The sequence below is a fragment of the Callithrix jacchus genome, chromosome 15 (genome assembly GCF_049354715.1).
Source record: "Callithrix jacchus isolate 240 chromosome 15, calJac240_pri, whole genome shotgun sequence".
NCBI lineage: Eukaryota > Metazoa > Chordata > Mammalia > Primates > Cebidae > Callithrix > Callithrix jacchus.
This window is the reverse complement of record NC_133516.1, coordinates 17,368,842-17,388,033: the sequence shown is the minus strand read 5'-3', so window position 1 is coordinate 17,388,033 and position 19,192 is coordinate 17,368,842. Positions and strand designations below refer to the sequence as shown.

The 19,192-nt window shown below is 39.0% G+C and overlaps 1 protein-coding gene across 25 annotated transcripts in view; it reads right to left on the bottom strand.

The window, feature by feature from the left end:
• The window catches only part of LPP (LIM domain containing preferred translocation partner in lipoma), a 745,086-nt gene that overhangs the window by 485,144 nt on the left and 240,750 nt on the right, over positions 1-19,192 (bottom strand). The window lies entirely within an intron of this gene.

Sequence of the window (19,192 nt, the reverse complement as noted above, 5' to 3'; positions counted from 1 at the left end):
ACTTAGGTTTAGTGTTCTTGGAGGGGGAATAACATAAAGTACCAAGCAAAAGAACTAAGAGCTGGGTTGAAACCAAAGCACAGGCAGCTTAGCAGCCACACTTGAGTTTAAACTTATTCTTCAGGCATTAAGGAACCACTGACAGTTTATTTTGGAAACACAGGCTTAACAGATACCTAGCAGCACACTTTTAAATGACCCATCCACAGGAGCAGCTCTGGTCTCCACCAAGGGGCATGTGGAAAAGGGGAGGAGGGGCACATAGGTTGCCACAATGTCTGGGACAGTTATTAGAATTTAGGGCCAGAGGATAGAATATTCAACACATGTAATGCAAAGGTCAGCCCTGAACAACAATGAAATGCCCATGAACATCTATGCTGAGCTGATCCCATATTGGATCTTCATGAAGAGCTTAAAGTAGGAGGGAACAATCAGATCAGATCAGATCAGCCCAGCCCAGCCCAGCCCAGCCCAGCCCAGATGCTGCTCTGATCAGATTGCACATACTATTTGAAGAAAGGAAATGTCTCCTCTGTCAGCATAAGCCAATCACCTCTCCAGTCAGCCTGCCTGCTGGGGATGAGCCTCGCAGGTTGCTGCTGAGGAGGGCTCTCCAAGCCTGATTGCAAGAGCTCTCCAGCACAGGGACACCCGGAAGGCACCCTGTACACACCCCCAGCCCCAAAGCCACCTACTAATTTATTAATTGAACTGAATTAATTAAGAGGGCTACATGATTACTTCCAGATGTCTGTAATGACAAAGAACATTGGAACACAAAAAAAATCAAAGGCCTCAGTACATGGCATAGTAATAGAGACACAGGGTGGAGGCGAGAGCTGGGAAACAGTGTTGCCTGGATATTAACATCGGTCCACACTACCAACAAGTGGCATGACTTTGAAGAGCACCTCCTCTAGAGCCTCAGGTCATTTCACTGTCTCAGAGAACTCAGACAAACATAGTGGCTCACACCTCTAATCCCAGCACTTTGGAGGCCAAGGCTGAAGGATCACCTGAGGCCAGGAGTTCAAACCAGCTTAGACAATAGATTGAGATTCTGTCTCTACAAAAAAAAAAAATTAAAACTTAGCTTGATGTGGTGGTGCACACCTATTGTTCCAGCTATTCAGGAGGCTGAGGTTGGAGGATCATTTGTGTCTGGGAGACAAAGGCTGCAGTAAGCTGTGATTGCACCACTGCACTCCAGCCTGGGTGACAGAGAAAGACCTTGTCTCAAAAAACAAACAAACCTCTGTCTTCCTTAGCTCTCAGAATTTTTATGGCAACCAATGAGATCTTAAAGTACATTGTATAGTGCAAAGTGCTATCCAAAGTGAGAAAAAAGGATGCCTCTATTCTTACAGAAAGTCAATGGCAATTTTGTGACCATCTTGCTTGGAAGAACAGCTTGATGTGCAGTTTTCATAAAAGAAGAGGATAACATGATTCAATGACAAAGACTCTAAACTGGAAATCAGGACACATGCTATTGAAGCCAGTGATGGTATTGGCTTTTCACTCTGGTTACAGGATCTTTCTTTTCTTTTCCTTCACCTGTACCTTTTACATATTCATATGTATACACAAATATATACATGTGTGTATACACACACACACACACAAAGATACACATATGCTTGCTAAACTGTGAGTTCCTTAAAAGGGCATGTACCATATTTTACACATTTAAAAACTACCATTAAGGACTAGCACAAAACCAATATAGAAAAACAACCAATGAATGTGTGTTTTACTCATGGTTCTTAAATTTAGCTGCACATTTGGAATAACTTGAGTTGATTTTTTTTTCTAAATACCAAAACCAAACCCATCTCACAGGGTTGAGAGATGCCAATTTTGGTTTTGCTTTTGCTTTTAATTGAGGTTTGGTCTTCTACTAAATTGGGATAAAAGTGATAAAAGTGACTGGTTTGCTTTCAGTATGACTAACGTGAATGTAAGTGTGAAATAAAAGGGATCGAGTAAAGGTTTGGAATTTTAATGCACTGTGCACATTTGTAGTGTAAGTTTTAATTTTTTAAATGGCTTAATACTGTCCTTGGAAGGTCTCTATAAATCTAACGTTATTTTACAATGAAACGTTTTAAAATTGGTTAATATAGGATGCAGTAGTTTCTTAAGCAAAGATTCACATTTTCACAGCAATCTCAAGTTACTGACTTTATCATCTTGGCTTTTCAGATACAGCATAAAGAAATAGGCAATTTCTGGAAGAGTATAAATAAAATTTAAGCATCATATGGAAATCTTTGGTTCCACAGTCATTTCAGTTATGCCCAGCACCATAAGTTACCCGGATACTTCCCTCCATGAAGAAGAACCACCTCCTGCTCCTCCTGAGAGGCCCGTGTTCTGACTAATCATTTGTTTGCAGATGACCTTTTCAGCATCTTCTCTTACCATTCTTCTATGTGTCAGCAGTGACCCAGTGACACCATTCCCAGGTTTTATAATAAACTTTCATGATTTTGAAACCTTGCTCATGCTGTGTTCACTATCAACGATGCCATTTCCTTCTTTGCTTCCTACCAAGCCCTATGTTTTTATATTGTCCCAGCTCAAATGTCTCTAACTCTGTGAACATTTCTCTAACTCTTCCAAAGAAGAGTAGCTTAATTCCTTTTTCTGGGCTCTTTAGTACTTTCTGCATACTTAATACAGTCCACAAGGAAGTCATTTAATTCACCTGCCTACATGCCTCAACAAGCCGGAAACTCCAAGTAGTCTCACTGTACTGGCATATCCCTAGGCAAGAAGCCCTTACAAAAATATCTTACACAGAAATGGGTGAATGAATGAACATTACTCTTCCTTAGTTACTCATATCTTTCTAGAATTGCTAAAGCAATCACTAATACAATCATCTTTTTTCTTCCCTTAATTAGGTGATATAATAGAGCATGCTGATAGATTTCCAAATATTGAACCACCTTTGCATTTGTGGAATAAATCCTATCTAGTCACAGCTGCAGTGCCCTCTTTAACAACCACTCAATCATCTCTTTTTCCCTCCCTTAATTTGATGATGTAATAAAATATGTTGATAAAGTTCCAGGTATTGAACCATCTTTGCATTCCTAGAATAAATTCTTTGTTACAGTTGTGTTTTGATATATTAACAAACTATGCTATTTTATTTATAATTCATGTACATATAATCATAAGACCATTTTATTGCATTTTCTCTGCTTGTTTTATTTATCATAATTAGGTTTTGATAAGAGGGTTTTCTCTAACCTCCTCTACTGTCTTGGTTATTTAATAACTACATTGGAATTATCTGATTTTTAAAGGTTTATAAAAATTAAGCATAAAGTCATCTAAATATACCTTCGTTTAACAGACATTAATCAGATTTCCAGTAATGTCTATGATAGTAGTACCAGTTTTCTATTATTCTGAGGTCATTTTGCATTACTTTTCTGCCAGAAATTTACCATTTGTTTCCTAGGTTTTATCTCTGCTATCTCTTAACCAAGCTACTACTTTCTAAAAATGACTTCCAACTTTCTGTGCATCAATTTAGATCGTATGTATACTTTCATCAATTTAGATCATAAGTATATTTTTCATTAGTCCTTAAAAACAAATCTTGCACTATATCCTACAGTTCAAGTTACATAGCCTTATAATACCATTCCACAGCATGTACATACCACTGTCATACATTCATCACATGGTACTCAGTCTGTCTCCTTGCCTGTATCCCAAACTAAACTCTCAAATGCTTAAGAGTAGAAATACTTATCATTTATAATCCCAGGGCCTAAACATGATAGGTACTCAATAAAAATGTGTTAATTTAATTAATGAATGAATTTATTTGCCTGGCACTGGAGCTATAGATGAATCAGATTCTTATTCTTTACTCAAAGAGCTCAAAGCCTATTTGAGGAAGAAATATTTATAAATGTGAAAAGAGAAAGAGAGCAACACAGAAAGCACATGAAAAATGTTGGGGGATGTCAGAAAAGCTAGCATAAGCTTGGCAGAGGTAGCCTTTAACCAGGACTTTGAAAGCTGGGTGAATAAAAGAAAACTGGAGTAACAGGGCAAATATTAGAAATAATAATGTGAGCTCAGGTATGAAGCAAGACATTTCTGTAAGACAGGGATCAGACCAGTGGTACCAAAATGAGGGATTCAGGGAGAATAGTTAGGGGAAGTTTTAAAAGATAACATGAGTCCTGCCTTTTAAAGGTCTTACATAAAGATAAGAAGCTAGAGATTTTATCCTTGAACAGGAAGATAACAAGAGTGAAAACTCTAGGCACTAAAAATTAAATCATGTAGGACGGATCCAAGGAAAATGATACATCCAATAGTGGAGACATAGATTCCCTGTGGCCCCAGTTCTAGTCTCAGCTATAGCAGTGTGACCTTTAACAATAGAAGATACTCATTTGCAGAATGAATACCTGTATCGTCTCAGTCAGCTCTAATATTCTAGAGTGCTTTCTTTCTCTAAAATCTTACAGCCCTTCATTTTGATAGATGGTTTTGATGAAACTTCACAAATTTAATGAACAGATGAACTAGCACATTATCATTGGGGTTGCCCGGCGTCTCAGAGAGATCCATGTCAACACAAACATAAGCAGTGGTGAGAACTGGGGATGCTGGACCGAGATTTACCCTGCTCTTACTTCCTCTGATTCTAGATAGGTTTCACCCTAAGCTCATAATCATCATGAAAGCAAGAAGTGAAAGGGAAGATTTCCAGAGAGGCTATGAAAATACACAAACACAGTCAACAGACAGGAAAGCAAGAACAATGGCCCTCCTCTAAGCAAGATGCCTACTGCTGAAGGGAGCTGCTTCCTCAGTGTTGGTCTTTCAGAAACCATCCAATGCAAAGCATAAGAAGAACCTAAGAGGTTTCACTTATCAACTCCTCTGCTCCTCTTCTGTCTTTTCCCCGAGCTGTCCTAAGAAGGCGAGAGACTGACAATAAATAACAAGTGTTCATTGAAGGCTTATGATATGTCAAGCGGTTTTCAATGGCTACACAGTCATCCTGACTACCATATGAGGTAGCATTACCATTACCCACATCTAGCCAATCAAGAAGGCAAGACTGCAAGAGGTTGAATAACTTGCTCAAGAATATACAGCTAATGAATAGCAAAGCTGAAGGTTGGACCCAGATCTTTGACTCCAAATCTCTGGTCTTCGCTGCTGTAGTACCTCCCTATTTGGAGAAAAAAGGAAAACACCATCATCCAAAGGAAATCAGCATTTAACAGTATGTTTTGGTCTTATTTCCATTCTAGTTCTTGAATTCCACTTGCCATAATGTCTTCCCTTTTCTGTACCCTCAAACCTAATCATAATAAGCCACAGGACCACAAAGTGATGAAGAAAATAGTCAACAGACAAAAAAAAAAAAAAAAAAAAAATCAAGGCACAACAGAACACAATTAACTATGAAAGGCTATATGATGACCAGGACCCAGCCCTTATAGGTAGGAAAACTTAGGGCCATTGATAAACTGACAATGAATACTTACAAAGCTACTAAGCCTCTCTCGGGATACCATGTGAATGCTAAGTCACTGTCATCCACAAAAACAGAACTAAGTAGTGTTTGGTCATATTTTCCTTTTTTCCCCAAATCAATATTCTACTCTTCTAAAAAAGATTTGTATAGATCACCGAAAGTGAAAAACAACCGTTACATCGTATAATCTAGCCTCCAGTGCAATAAGTTTACAGTAGTGTTTATCAGAACGGTCTGCACGCTAGCCTCATGTGGGGATCTGTATGTATATAGTCTGATTCGAGAGCTGAGAATAACTGACTTAGAGCATTTATATTAATCTTGAAATGACGTTGTATTAGTCCCTGCATCTTCATGGCAACTAACTCAAGGCCCAGCTCTTGGTTGGTGTGCACTGAATAAATGAATGGTATCAGGAAAGGGACACACATTAACACCACAGAATCGAGAGACTATTTGACGTAAACATCAGAAGTAGCTGACGGCAGACTAACGTTTAGTGAATACATCCCTTAGCAACATTTTCTTCATTTAAACAAGCAGTTACAATTTAAATAACACTCTCCTATAGCTTCGGAGGTTTTTTTTTAAACGTTCTCTTTATACAAAAGTCAGTACCTTCCTGGAATTTCAAAACTCCTTTCGTAATCATCCATTGAACTGGTACAATGCGGTTCCCCCACTGGGCTATACCGTCTCCATTACTGCCCACACCTCAGTATTTAGTGGGAAGATGCCTGATCTTCACAACTCAGACCCAGTTTTCAGTCTTAGCTCTGCCATGAGCCTATTGTGTAACTTCTGCTATCTCTGAAATCTTGTGTCCTTCTCGAAAAATGTGGTGATGGAATTAGATGGTACAAATGACAACTCTGCTCACAAACTCCTAAGAGTCTGTGAAAAATCTTGACTGTACAACTAGCCAACGCCAAGTAAAGCAGAGAGATTAGATATCATCTGTAATTCTCCTCTTTGCTCATCAGTGAGGAAGCAGTCCTCTTTTTCTATCATCTGTTTCCCTGACTCTTCTATCCTCCCCATTGAAGGAGAGATTATTGGGTTGATCTCAGACATCAACAAGGTATCAATCAAGATGTATGATGCAAAAGTAAATAAGTATTTAGGCAAACCTTTTCCAAACGGTGTAAGTCCCTACCAGTGTAATTGTGAAGCAGATATGCTGTGGCATGTGGTGGAAGCGTGGGAAGACAGCGTTGAAGAATAAGGCAGGCTGAAAATTACACACAATTGTTAGTTGAACAGCAAATGTATTTACTCTTCCTCTGAATTATCAGGTCAGATACAGCCAGAAGGGCAAAGCAGGATCTACCATGGGCTGAAAATGTCAATGTATTCACTCAACTTCTTCTTACAGACAGCTTTGGCCCAGCACTGGCTAAGTGCCCCACTCTCTGCATGGACAGCTGGCATTGCTCAGAAGAGGTAACGAGAGAACAACGCTACAGAAATGCCAAACCTTTATATAGGCTATCTGAGAGACATTTGGAAAAACTGGAAAAGGCACTAGACTTAGATGCAGAGGACTTGGGTGTAGTTTCTATCTAGCTCACTCACTAATTGGGTCTATGACTTTAGTTCCTAACCTCTTTGGACCTCAGGGACCCTTCCTATCTGTACACTAAAGATTAGATATCCACTACCACTCCCTCTAACTCTCATGTTTCCATGATGCCCCCACAAGTCCACAAGTTCAAGGAGCTGAGGTTTCTTACAAAACTATGTTTTAACTCCTATGAGACAAGGGAATATAGAGTGAGGGAAGATAGGGTTGGAATCAACACATTAAATGCCCATCTGCCTTGCAGAGGGCACCAGAAAAAATAAATTAACACTAATGGTGCACTCCTTGTTCTTGGCAATGCTGCAGGTGACAAGAAAAACTCAGCTGCATTTCAGGATCCAAATGAACGACAAAGCAGCAAGAGAGAGAAGCGTCGGGCCTAGAGAAGTAAACATTGTCTCAGATAAAGAAGTGAGACAGGGCCAGGCGCAGTGGCTCACATCTATAATCCCAGCACTTTGGGAGGCCGAGGTGGGTGGATCAAAGGTCAGGAGTTCAAGACCAGCCAGGCCAATATGGTGAAACCCCGTCTCAACTAAAAATACGAAAATTTGCAGGGCACAGTGGCGTGCACCTATAGTCCCAGCAACTCAGGAGGCTGAAGCAGGAGAATTGCTTAAACCCGGAGGCGGAGGTTGCAGTGAGGTGAGATCGTGCCACTGCACTCCAGCCTGGGCGACAAGGCGAGACTCCGTCTCAAAAAAAAAAAAAAAAAAGAAGTGTGACAGAACAGAACAGTGACATGCCTCCACACACTGCACTGCACTTTCACTTCAGATTCAGAATGGCACTCAAAAAGGAAACAATCAACCCTGACGGGGAAACAACAGCACTGAAAGATCAGGACTCTCAGGAGAGAAGGTTAAGGAGAGAACGGAACAAATACTGAGTAACTGGCCTTTTGTTTGCCACAGCTTCTATCAGTCAAGGAAAATAACACACTTGGTTGACAACAGTCAGGACATACTGCTTAAGAGCCAGAAGGTCATGGAGAGCCCCAGGTAGGAGAAATCTTAGGAACTAATTTACTTTTCTAATTTGAGTATTCAGAAACCGAGATTTAGAGAAGCGGGAGAGACTTCCCCAATGTAATAGATCAGCTAGAACATATCGAAGGCTGCCTTTAAACCCAAATGTTCTGCCTCCAAAGAGCATCCACAGTGGGAAAGTTTCATTAAACAATCTTATAACTCTATTGATCGCTAGATAGTAACTAGACGGCATAGGTAAAAGGCAATGGAATTGGGTACAGGAGTCAAAATTTCTCCGCCAAGAAAGTTCGCGACCACAACACTGAAAAGTAGCACAGAAGATACATGGCCCCAATCTTGCATTCCAGGTCACATTTGATAAGGATTATTCCATGCGGCAAAGTCACCAAGAAAATGTGAATTCTCTCTGGACTTCAGTTTCTGCAAATCTAAAATAATAAGCAACTAATGATCATCTTCACAATCTCTTCCCGCAACATTTGATGTTCTATAACATTATGACTAGTCTGTGGCGTGTGCTGTGCTTGCAAAAATAGGCCTTGTAGCAGGTTTCTTCGAAGTTGTTTATTCTAGTAGACCGCTTTTCTGTATAAGGCCAAGCGAAAACAGGCAAGCATAGCCCGCACCTCTTTGAGTTCAGTAAATCTGCTTCTAGAAGTGAAAATCTGAGATTGTAAAGGTGACACGCTAAATACCTAATTCATAAAGATTCTGCCCCTCACCCAGGAGGAAACAGTGACAATAGGAAAAATCGCCAGTGTGCTCCCTGACAGCTTGTTCAGACTTGTATTAAAACACATAAACACTTCATTTTAGTTATCCATTTTCAAGTCTGTCATGCCCATTAGTCAGGCTATGAAATGAGGATGTTCTAATTAATTTGTTAATGATTTTGTTTGTATTTTTCTGTTATTGAAAATTCATTTTGATATCTCAATAAAATAAGGTTTTAAAGCAATTTTAGTTATAACTTGAAAAAGTACAAATTCTTAATTTTTTCTGCAATGAATATGGGTCTACTGTTGATGAACGGTAAGACATATTTACATTTGACAGCATTGCTTATGGCTGTGAAGCAATGTTTATTCAGACCACATAATCTGCTAAGAGTAATCACAGCAACAAGATGGAGAATCACCGATTATACAATACTTCAGCCTTTTGAACATCATACTGTTCACAAAATTGTCAACTGTGCTGTTTGTATCCTATATCAGAACTACTATAAGTTAGCTTAGAGCTTTGGAATTTGGTTTGGACATTATCATTTATTTATTTCTTTTATTATTATCATTATTGCTATTTTGAGACAGGATCTCACTCTGTGGCCCAAGCTGTAGTGTGTTGACACCATCATGACTCACTGTAGCCTGCAACTCTTGGACTAAATAAAGTAATTCTCCCACCTCAGCCTCTCCAAAGTCGCTGGGACTACAGGTGTGCCACCACATCTGCTATTTAAAAAAAATTTTTTTTGTAAAGACAGGGTCTCACTATGTTGCCCAGGCTAGTCTCAAACTCCTGAGCTCAAGTAGTCCTCTCACCTTGGCCTCCCAAAGTGCTGAGACTATAGGCATGAGTAATCACACCTGGCCTATAATGTAAATTAATACTACTGAATTTGCATTATATTGTTTTTGTAAATCAAAATTTCCAGTTTAATTGCTGATTCTCTAATTATATATCATCTTAAATATCTGTTAAGAAAAAGCGTAGCTGGGAGCAGTGGCTCGCACATATAATCCAAGCACTTTGGGAGACCTGGATCACTTGAGGCCTGGAGTTCAAGATCAGCCTGGGCAATATAACAAGCTGTGTCTCTGGAAAAAAAAATTCTTTTAATTAAAAAGAAAAATTGCTGGGCATGGTGGCTCATACCTCTAATCCCAGCTATTCAAGAGGCTGAACTGGAAGGATCACTTGAGACCAGGAGTTCAAGGTTACAGTGAGTCATGATCGTGCCACTGCACTCCAACCTGGGCAACGGAATGAGACCCTGTCTCTAAATAAGTTTTTAAAAATCAATTTACTCTAAAGCAAAATATAAGAATATTGCTGAATTAAAATTTTTAAAAGCATAAATAATAGAAAAATAAAGTGGTACCAGGGATAAAAATTATCAACCTTCAAGGACCATGAGATACGGTTTTAGAAAACAAAGAAATCCAACTTCATGCATTATGTACTCTGAACTATAATTTTTATTTAACACCAATTCCAAGAGCCTAGAGAAATTATTTCTCAGTATTTGAAATGGTATGAAAAATAGACAAGCTTCTCACTGGAATGTGTTATAAATTCAAATTATGTAAGAGAAGCTAGTTTTGCAATTTCATATTTAATAGCAAAACAATTGGAACCATTTTCAACTAGGGACCTTTTTCTTAAGTCATTTTGGATGTTGTTCCACTTTTATTTCAAGCTTTTGAAACAGAGACAAAATCTGGTTAAGCATTAACCAATAGCAACAGAGTAAAAATGAACCAGGCTGTTTCAAATTAGTTTCAGAATCACATCAGTGGACATTTTCCCTTTTAAGTTTCTCTTGATGAAAGAACTGTTGTAGTTGCTTCTGTATTTTTATCAATTATTGATCATTGTGTAAAAATATAAAATATAATGAATGAAAAATGTACTTAGTTGCCTAATATTCTGGGGAAATAAAACACACACACACATACACACACACACACACACACACACTTTCTCTCTCTCTCTCCCTAGACATTTTTAAGGAAGTAGGAAAGGACCCAACATTCACCAATACAAAAGTTTAACATCCTTGAAGTGTGAAATTGTTAATGAAGACATTTCATCTCATGTGGAGTTCAAGATGAAGCTTAACCACCATCTGTGAGTTCACTTGTACATGTCCAATGACAAGTAACTCCTTATAAGACAGCCCCTTCCATGACGGAAAAGTTATGACTGCTAAAAAGTTTTCTGCAGCTGAATCCTGTATTGAATAAGTACCCCTTATTGGTCCTACCTGTGCCCTCTAGCATCACAAAACCTTTAATACATAGCAGCCCATTATATATTTCATGTAATTTGCTTGTTTCCTACTCAGTTTACATCTTTATGTGTTTCAACTTTAATCAGTCCAGTTCTTCCCTTTTTTAAAAGGTAGCCTAACAACCTTATAACAACATATTAAATATAAATTGTTAAGTCCCAAACCAGTAGCTTTCCAACTTTTCCTTAGCAAAATAAATGGTTTCTTCATGCCAAATCATAAATGAAATCCCAAGTATAAATAGACAAAGATTAATAAAACCATTACAGGGGCATTTAAATTGTCATACTTAAGCAGAACATACTTTAATTTGGGGGAAGCATAAAATGAATTTTTGCCCTCGGATCCTCAGTATGCTATGAGCCAGACTGGAAACCCACTGCTCTAAAATACTATAATACTCTGAGTGAAGAAAAACCAAAACTGGTATCTTCTTTATCTGTATTTTCCTAGTGCTTAATACAGAATCTATCCCATGATCAGAGTTCAGAAAATGATTAATATACAAAAAAGAAAGCGAACTGAAACACATGAAAATACTAAGACTTATGCTCTGGTTTTGAATCACCTTAATTCACATTTCAAACACTATTCTTGAAGGACCTTTATAATTAGGATGACCACACATCTCCAATTTATGCCTGCCATTTTGCTGTAGTTAACAGTGCACCTTTGCAAAAGTGTCCCAGTTTTGATGATAACTCGTATAGTCACTTACTTAAAACACTGTGATAATGAGGTTTGGGTCATTTAGTCCAAGTGAATCCTGAATACAGTGAAGACCTCTCCCAGAAGTTCCACATGGCTAAAGCCCTCCCATACTTTTGAGTTTATTACTGCGGTTGATAAGAGGGCATAGCGATTAGCAATGGGAAGTAGAGAGGCTGTGGGGGCTTCCCTGCTTTAGGAGCATGTGAGCCTAAGAATAAAAGAATGTACTAAAACGATTCTGCAGGAGAAAAGCAAGTTATAGCAGAAACTATTATCAATTAACCTATTCACTCAGCCTCTTTCTCCTGAAGCAAAAAATGTCACACACAAAAAAACGCAGAGTATTTACTTCAATTATATCTTTACCAACTGACCCCACTCCCAACAAGATTCTCAGTGATTTTATAATATCTACTTGGTTATAAGTACTAAAAGGACAATATGTTGCCTGACTCTTAATTTGGAGGAGGAAAAAGTGTCTAAAATATATCCAAATGTATTCACTAGGGTACAATGCAAAGGTGCAAGCAATTACTAAATTATTTCACATTTCCACATAGGGGTTACACAGAGTTGTGGGAAAAATCAGAAGAATTCAGTACAGGACCAATATTTTGGAATGTTTCAAGGCGTTTCTTTTATTGCCTATTAACTCCAAATGCAGTTGCCTTGTGTCTGGGTGGGTTCTTTTACTGCTGTGGCCTCCCATCTAGTCCAGCACCACCTCCTCCTTCAATCACAGTTGCTTATAAATGCATCTCAACATCTGGCCAGGATGGTCCCTGTTGCTCATGATGCTTGTTTTGCGAATTTCTTTTACCTATTTTGCCTGTTTATTGTCAAGACAATTTAGAATTTTTTGGTTAAAATTCAAGAATAATTGACCTGTGAGTTGTAATAACTGATTGCATGAAATGAAGAGGAAAACAACTACTTAACAACCTCTGTTTCCATTTAGGAATAAGTCTATTTAGTTTATCATACATAAACCATTTTGCACTAATTACCCATTGCAAAATTTGTATTTGGCTGGTGAGGAGGGCAGTGGGGTCAAAATCGTGCAGCAAGAGAGCAACAGGATTGAAATTTAGCCACGTTTTTAAAGACAACTCGCCCCAGTCATGGTAGGCACTGTTAGGTTATAATATTGCATGTCTCCCTGCAGTACTTTCCAAGGTGCTTGAAACCAAAACAGTTTAGAATACTCTCCCAGCTCAGGGTCTTCCCTCCTTATGACATTTTTCTGATAAATAGGAATTCCCCCTTAGGGATTCCCTAAAGTAAAACTGCTGCATTCCATTCTGTTATATAATTAACTACACTGACAAGTAGAGATGTAATAGAATGTAATTGTTACTCTGGCTTCAACTTAGTATCCGCTACACACAAAGCCTTATGGAAAACATGCCTGAAATGTGAAAACCATACCGCTTACTGTGGTGGATATAGTGGGCACTCAAACTTCCCATATACAGAGGCTGTCTTGCAGGTAAGATTTGATAGCAAAAGAAATTCTGCCAAAATATATGTAACTGGCTTGATATTTGAAAGGCAAAAGTAAGATGGAAGACATGTTTCTGCTGTTTGCCCTGTTTTCTGTTAGAAGAATGGTCACACAGACATGGGACTTTTCAGCATCCACATTCTCATGTTGACTCTTCAGCTTGGTGGCTGTCAAAAAGCAACTGTGACAAAAAGAGTAAGTAGCTGGACTCCAAGTCTCAGGGGCCAGCTACCACCATTCTGACTATGGTTTTTAGTAGTTAGTCCCATGGTGTCGTAGCTATTTTCCTCTTTCTCCATTGTAGAAAGTAGAGTAATTGTGTGTAGTTTTGCAATTCATTTCTGGAGACAGCCTCGATTTTGCTCCATGCAGTCCTTCTAATTACTTCTCTGCAACACCCTGCATTTAAGTACCTTCCACTTATTGCAGCCCTGTGTACAATAGCAACGACCTGGAACCAACCCAAATGCCCATCAATGACAGACTAGATGAAGCAAATGTGGCACATATACACCATGGAATACTATGCAGCCATAAAAAATGATGAGTTTGTATCCTTTGTAGGGACTTGGATGAATCTGGAAACCATCATTCTCAACAAACTGACACAAGAATGGAAAGCCAAAAACACCATATGTTCTCACTCATAGGTAGGTGTTGAACAATGAGAACACGTGGACTCAGGGAGAGGAGCATCACACACTGGGGGCAGTTGAGAGGGGTAGCAGAGAGACAGCGGGGGGTGGGGAGGGAGGGATAACATGGGGAGAAATGCCAGATGTAGTATGCACTTAAATAAATAAATTTTTAAAATATATCTAAAGTGGTTTGTTTCCTCTAGTGAACCCTGACTGAAACTCCCTCAAGATCCTTACAGTTTAGTTGCCGATGGACAATAATGACATTTTATCAACAAGATACAGGTTCAGATTCATCATGCAAAATCCCAGGTGCCAATGTAAAGCACTTGGATCTCCTCTAGAAAAGGCATGCACAGAGCACACCCAGCGCCACCCCTCTCGGAGCCCCAAGTCCAGGGAGAAGAGGCCTGCTACAACTCCAGAAGTGCTGAGCTATAGGGAGGAAGCCAGCAGAAAGATGAATCTAGTCTAATCGCATGCTAGCCTCAGCTCTGTCACTAACCAGCCATGTTTTCTAACTGAGGGGGATGGATGAATGAAAGTCCCTTTCTCTCCAACATTCCACACCTCCACAGATGAGTCTGCATACTCATGAGGGAATTTACTTGGATTTAAATCCTAACAAGATTTCCTAAATTTTCAGTTCCCTAAATCTGAAGGTCAGAACACAAAGGTCACATAACACACATGCCTGATATAGTTTAAAAGGGAACAGGAATCCATGACCCCTAAATATTCTGTGGCAGCCCAGAACTAGAAAGCCTCAAGGAGAAAAATGCAAAATCGTGTTTGCCGTGCTTGTTAAGAATAGCAGAGAACAAACAATACCTTCAGCGTCTCTCTTTTCTTGAAAAATTTCTGCCTCCATGTCTGACAAGAAGGAAGAGTATTTACACATACTGGCTTCTCTTAAAATACTCAGACCAATAGGTATAAGAAAAGAAATATTAGGCAAATGCAGTAATGCTTAGATCTCTCAAGAAAAGCCACTAATTTCCTTATGTCTCAGACAAGAAAATCTTTGAAACTCATAAACGAAAAGGACGTTTTGTAGACAGAAAGAAAAACAGCAAGACCTAGTAAAATGTCTACACCCAGTTCTGGCACCTGCTCTAGCAGTGACTGAAGGCCAGGCTTCCAGGTCCCACTAAGCCTTCATTTCCTCACCCATAAAATGGAGACAACAATCCCGCCTGGCTTACCCCATGGGTGTTTATGCTGATCAAGTGAAACACTAAAAGTAAGAGCATTTTGTAAAAAGCAGAATGATATGCATATGAAGGAAGATTATTAATAAAGGAATTCAAAGGAAAGCTATAAATGGTACTTTTAAGCCCAGGCAGCAAAAGAAAAAGTAAATATAGCAGTGATTTTAACAATTTTATGATCTAGGGGAAGAAATGGTGAGCAGAATTGTGACAAACAATGGTGTCCAAAAGAGAAGAGAAACCAGCTCGGCTCTGTCATAATTGTCTCAGTTCCTGTACCACACACAACAATGGAAAGATTGCAGGGAGGGGCAGGCCTGTGACCGTGGTACACCAAGAACATGGAGATGTAGCTCCAAGAAAAGGATGCTTCTACCTTCTTGGTAGTAATCATAATCATTTCATAGTGTGGGTCCTCTAAGGATCTGAAAGTGGCTTCTGCAAGTGACTTTACCAGTTTCTCAGTTTTGTCTCCTGGAAGGAACACAACTGGACAGAGTGAGGCCAAACTCCATGTTTGCTCAGCCGGATGAACAAAAGTGCAAAGGCAGGTCTCACCCACAGCTGGATTTCAGGACCCAAAGCACACAGGCAGGTTCAGATGGGATTCAGACAACTCAGATGCCTTTTTTTTAATTTTCTTTATTTATTTCTTGAGATGGAATCTCATTCTGTTGCCCAGATTAGAATGCGGTGGCACAATCTTGGCTCACTGCAACCTCCTCCTCCAGGGTTCAAGCAATACTCCTGCCTCAGCCTCCTGAGTAGTCAGGATTATAGGTGACTGCCACCATGCCTGGTTAATTTTTGTATTTTTAGTAGAGACGGGGGGTTTTGCCATGTGACCTCTGCTGATCTGCCGCCTCGGCCTCCCAAATTGCTGGGATTACAGGCATGAGGCACCACGCCCAGACTCAGATTTCTAAGAGACCATGAAGGGAGACTAAGCAATAGGTCAAGCACAGCCAAAACTGCTCAGAACTCAGCAAGGGAGGCAAAGTGTCCTCCATCCTCAATCTACCAGCAAGCAGCCAGGTTAGCAGACAAGCAAGAGATGAAGCAAAAGTCAAGCGCCAGGCCCGTGGGCATGAAGGCACAGGAGGGGTTCTAGTTCTGAAGCAAAACCGTGACCTATTAGTCTCGAATGAGCTGGAGCTCTCACAAAGCTCTCCAGGTCATTGGGACAAGTGACAGAGAGATGAAATAAGTGAGATAAATTAACTCTACCTATAATTCACATAAAAAGAGACCTCAGTGGCATACAAACATACCAAACACGCACACGCCCCTTCAATGACAGGGAAATATAAATTAAAATAAGTATGAAGGCCGGGCACGGTGGCTCACACCTGTAATCTCAGCACTTTGGAAGGGCCAAGGCAGGTGGATCATGAGGTCAGACATTCGAGACCAGCCTGGCCAACGTGATGAAACCTCGTCCCTACTAAAAATACAAAAAATGTAGTTGGGCATGGTGGTGCACACCTGTAATCCCAGCTACTCAGGAGGCTGAGGCAGGAGAATCACTTGAACCCAGGAGGCAGAGGTTGCAGTGAGCTGAGATCGTGCCACTGCACTCCAGCCTGGGTGACAAAAAAAAAAAAAAAAATAGCCATGAAACACTTTTTCACACAGTTTGACAAAAAAAATTGAGAGATTCATAAAATTCACTGTGGGGCAGGGTGTGTCAGGAGGTTAACCCACACAATATTATAATTCTTCTTATAAACAGACATTTTCTCTATTCATTTATTTATAAGACATATTATATCTTGTCTATTGATGCTTTTGCACTACAAAGAGTTGAGGACCTGTGACAGAGACCATCTGGCCCACAAAGCCTAAAATATTTACTATTTGGCCCTTTACAGAAAAAGTTTGAGGACCTCAGGTGTAAACTTAAAGAGTCACTGCTTTCAGTTACTATGGATATAACAAATTTCTTTTTCATCTGAAGCCTTGTACTAGTTTTATTTTTTTAACATGACCATTAATTTATATCAGGGTTTACTGTGTTATATATGCATGATGTAAGATTTTCATTAACTCTGATCAGTTAACCCAATGCCATGAGAATAATCCTTCCTTTTTGGAATGTTTCAAGGTGGTTCTTTTGTTGCCTATTAATTCCACGTGTAGTTGCCTTGTGTCTGGGTGGGTTTCTGTTACTGCTGTGGTCTCCCATCTAGTCCAGCACCACCTCCTCCTTCAATCAGGGTTGCCTCATAAATGTGCCTCAGCATCTGGCCAGGATGGTTTTTGTTGCTCATGATGCTTGTTTTGCAAATTTCTTTTACCTATTTTGCCTATTTATTATCAAGACAATTTAGAATTGTTTGGTTGAAATTGAAGAATAATTGACCTGCGAGTTGTACTGTGATTGCATGAAATGTAGGGGAAAACAACTACTTAACAATCTCTATGCTTCCATTTAGGAATAAGGCATATCTCCGTTTATTCAATAGTCCTTCACGTAACTCACAAATGCTCTAGAACCTTTTACAAGACGTGCACAATTCTCACTAAAATGTTTCCTCTTTGATTTGCTGTGAATTGGATCCTAAAGATTGGAAAGTACTCATCTTCAAATGCAATAAAAAAAACAAAACTGGAAATGAGGCATGAGGAAATATACCTCACTTTATAAATAACCAGAGATATGCTAATACGAAAAAACAACATATTTTATGCTAGCATGATAGGGGAGATACTGACTCACTCAAACATTCCTACTAAAGCTAAAAAAAAAAAGCCTTTTAACAAAACAAGTCATCAATAGATGTGAATAATCATAAAATATTAACCTCCGAACTGAGTACAGACACCATGTATAAGATTATTGAAGAACTAAGCTATATTTATGCATAAATGTTAATCACAGCAAAATTTTAAAAATAATGAAACAATTAAGATGTGGCATAATCAATGAAATATTAAAGTTATTAAAATTATAATCATTCAAGAATATGCAGTGATATGGATAATGCTTAATGTATGATGTCAAGAGATACACAGCATGATGGGTAATTTATGCTAATAACTAAAGAGTAGAAAGGGATACACAAACATGATCGTGACAGATTGTAGTCCTATCGGGGTGGTAGATTTATGGGTGACAATTTGACGGTCTACATGTTCTGAACTTGATATAATGCTGCAACTTTACTTGCACAAGTTTAAGAAGAGGGGACAAATTCTTCAGTAACTTCCAGATATAAGATTTGTAATTTCTGTCTTATTAAAGGCAGGAAAATGAGACTCAGCAATAAAAAAAAGACATTTCTGAAGGCCCACAGAGCAAGTGGCAGGCAGAACTGGGATTAGAACCCAGGTCTCTAGACTTAAGATAGCATATTCTTTTACATATAGCATTTTGTATCCTTATTTTTCTAAAGGCAAAGCAACTCTGGAGTCACTATAATGTCTCTGTATGTTATAAATCAGCAGTTGGAAATAGTAATATTCAATTACTCTCTAAGACAACAACTGCTGTGAAAATCCTACAAAATGCTTTGATGTGCTGCAGTTCGAATGAAACTTCTCTTCTGAATATGGCTGTTCAACAGAGTAGTAGGCATCCAAGTACGGCCTTCCTCACAACTAAATGCTGAGTTAAACATTCATTTGATATAAAGATAAAACTGGCTTCGGATGTTTACCTTAGGACCTAAAAAGTCTCAACTTGCGTTATCATCATCTTGGGGAAAAATTCATACAACATTCAGAAGCTAGTAAGAAGTATTTCCTTGACTTTTCTCACTGCAGTCTGACAACCAATTTGGGCAAAAGAGGTTTATATACCTGCGTACGTGATGGATAACCACGATTAGTTTCTAATATTCTGTAATGCCTAAAGATAATATTGGGAGCTCACATCTATTTCAATGTAATGTGAATTTTGAGGGGTTGTAATTAGGTCCCAGTGGAGGTAGTATTTAGAAACGAACAAGGTAAAAGAAATCATCTAATAAAAGAAAGTCAAGAATATATGGCTAATAAGGCAGAGAGATT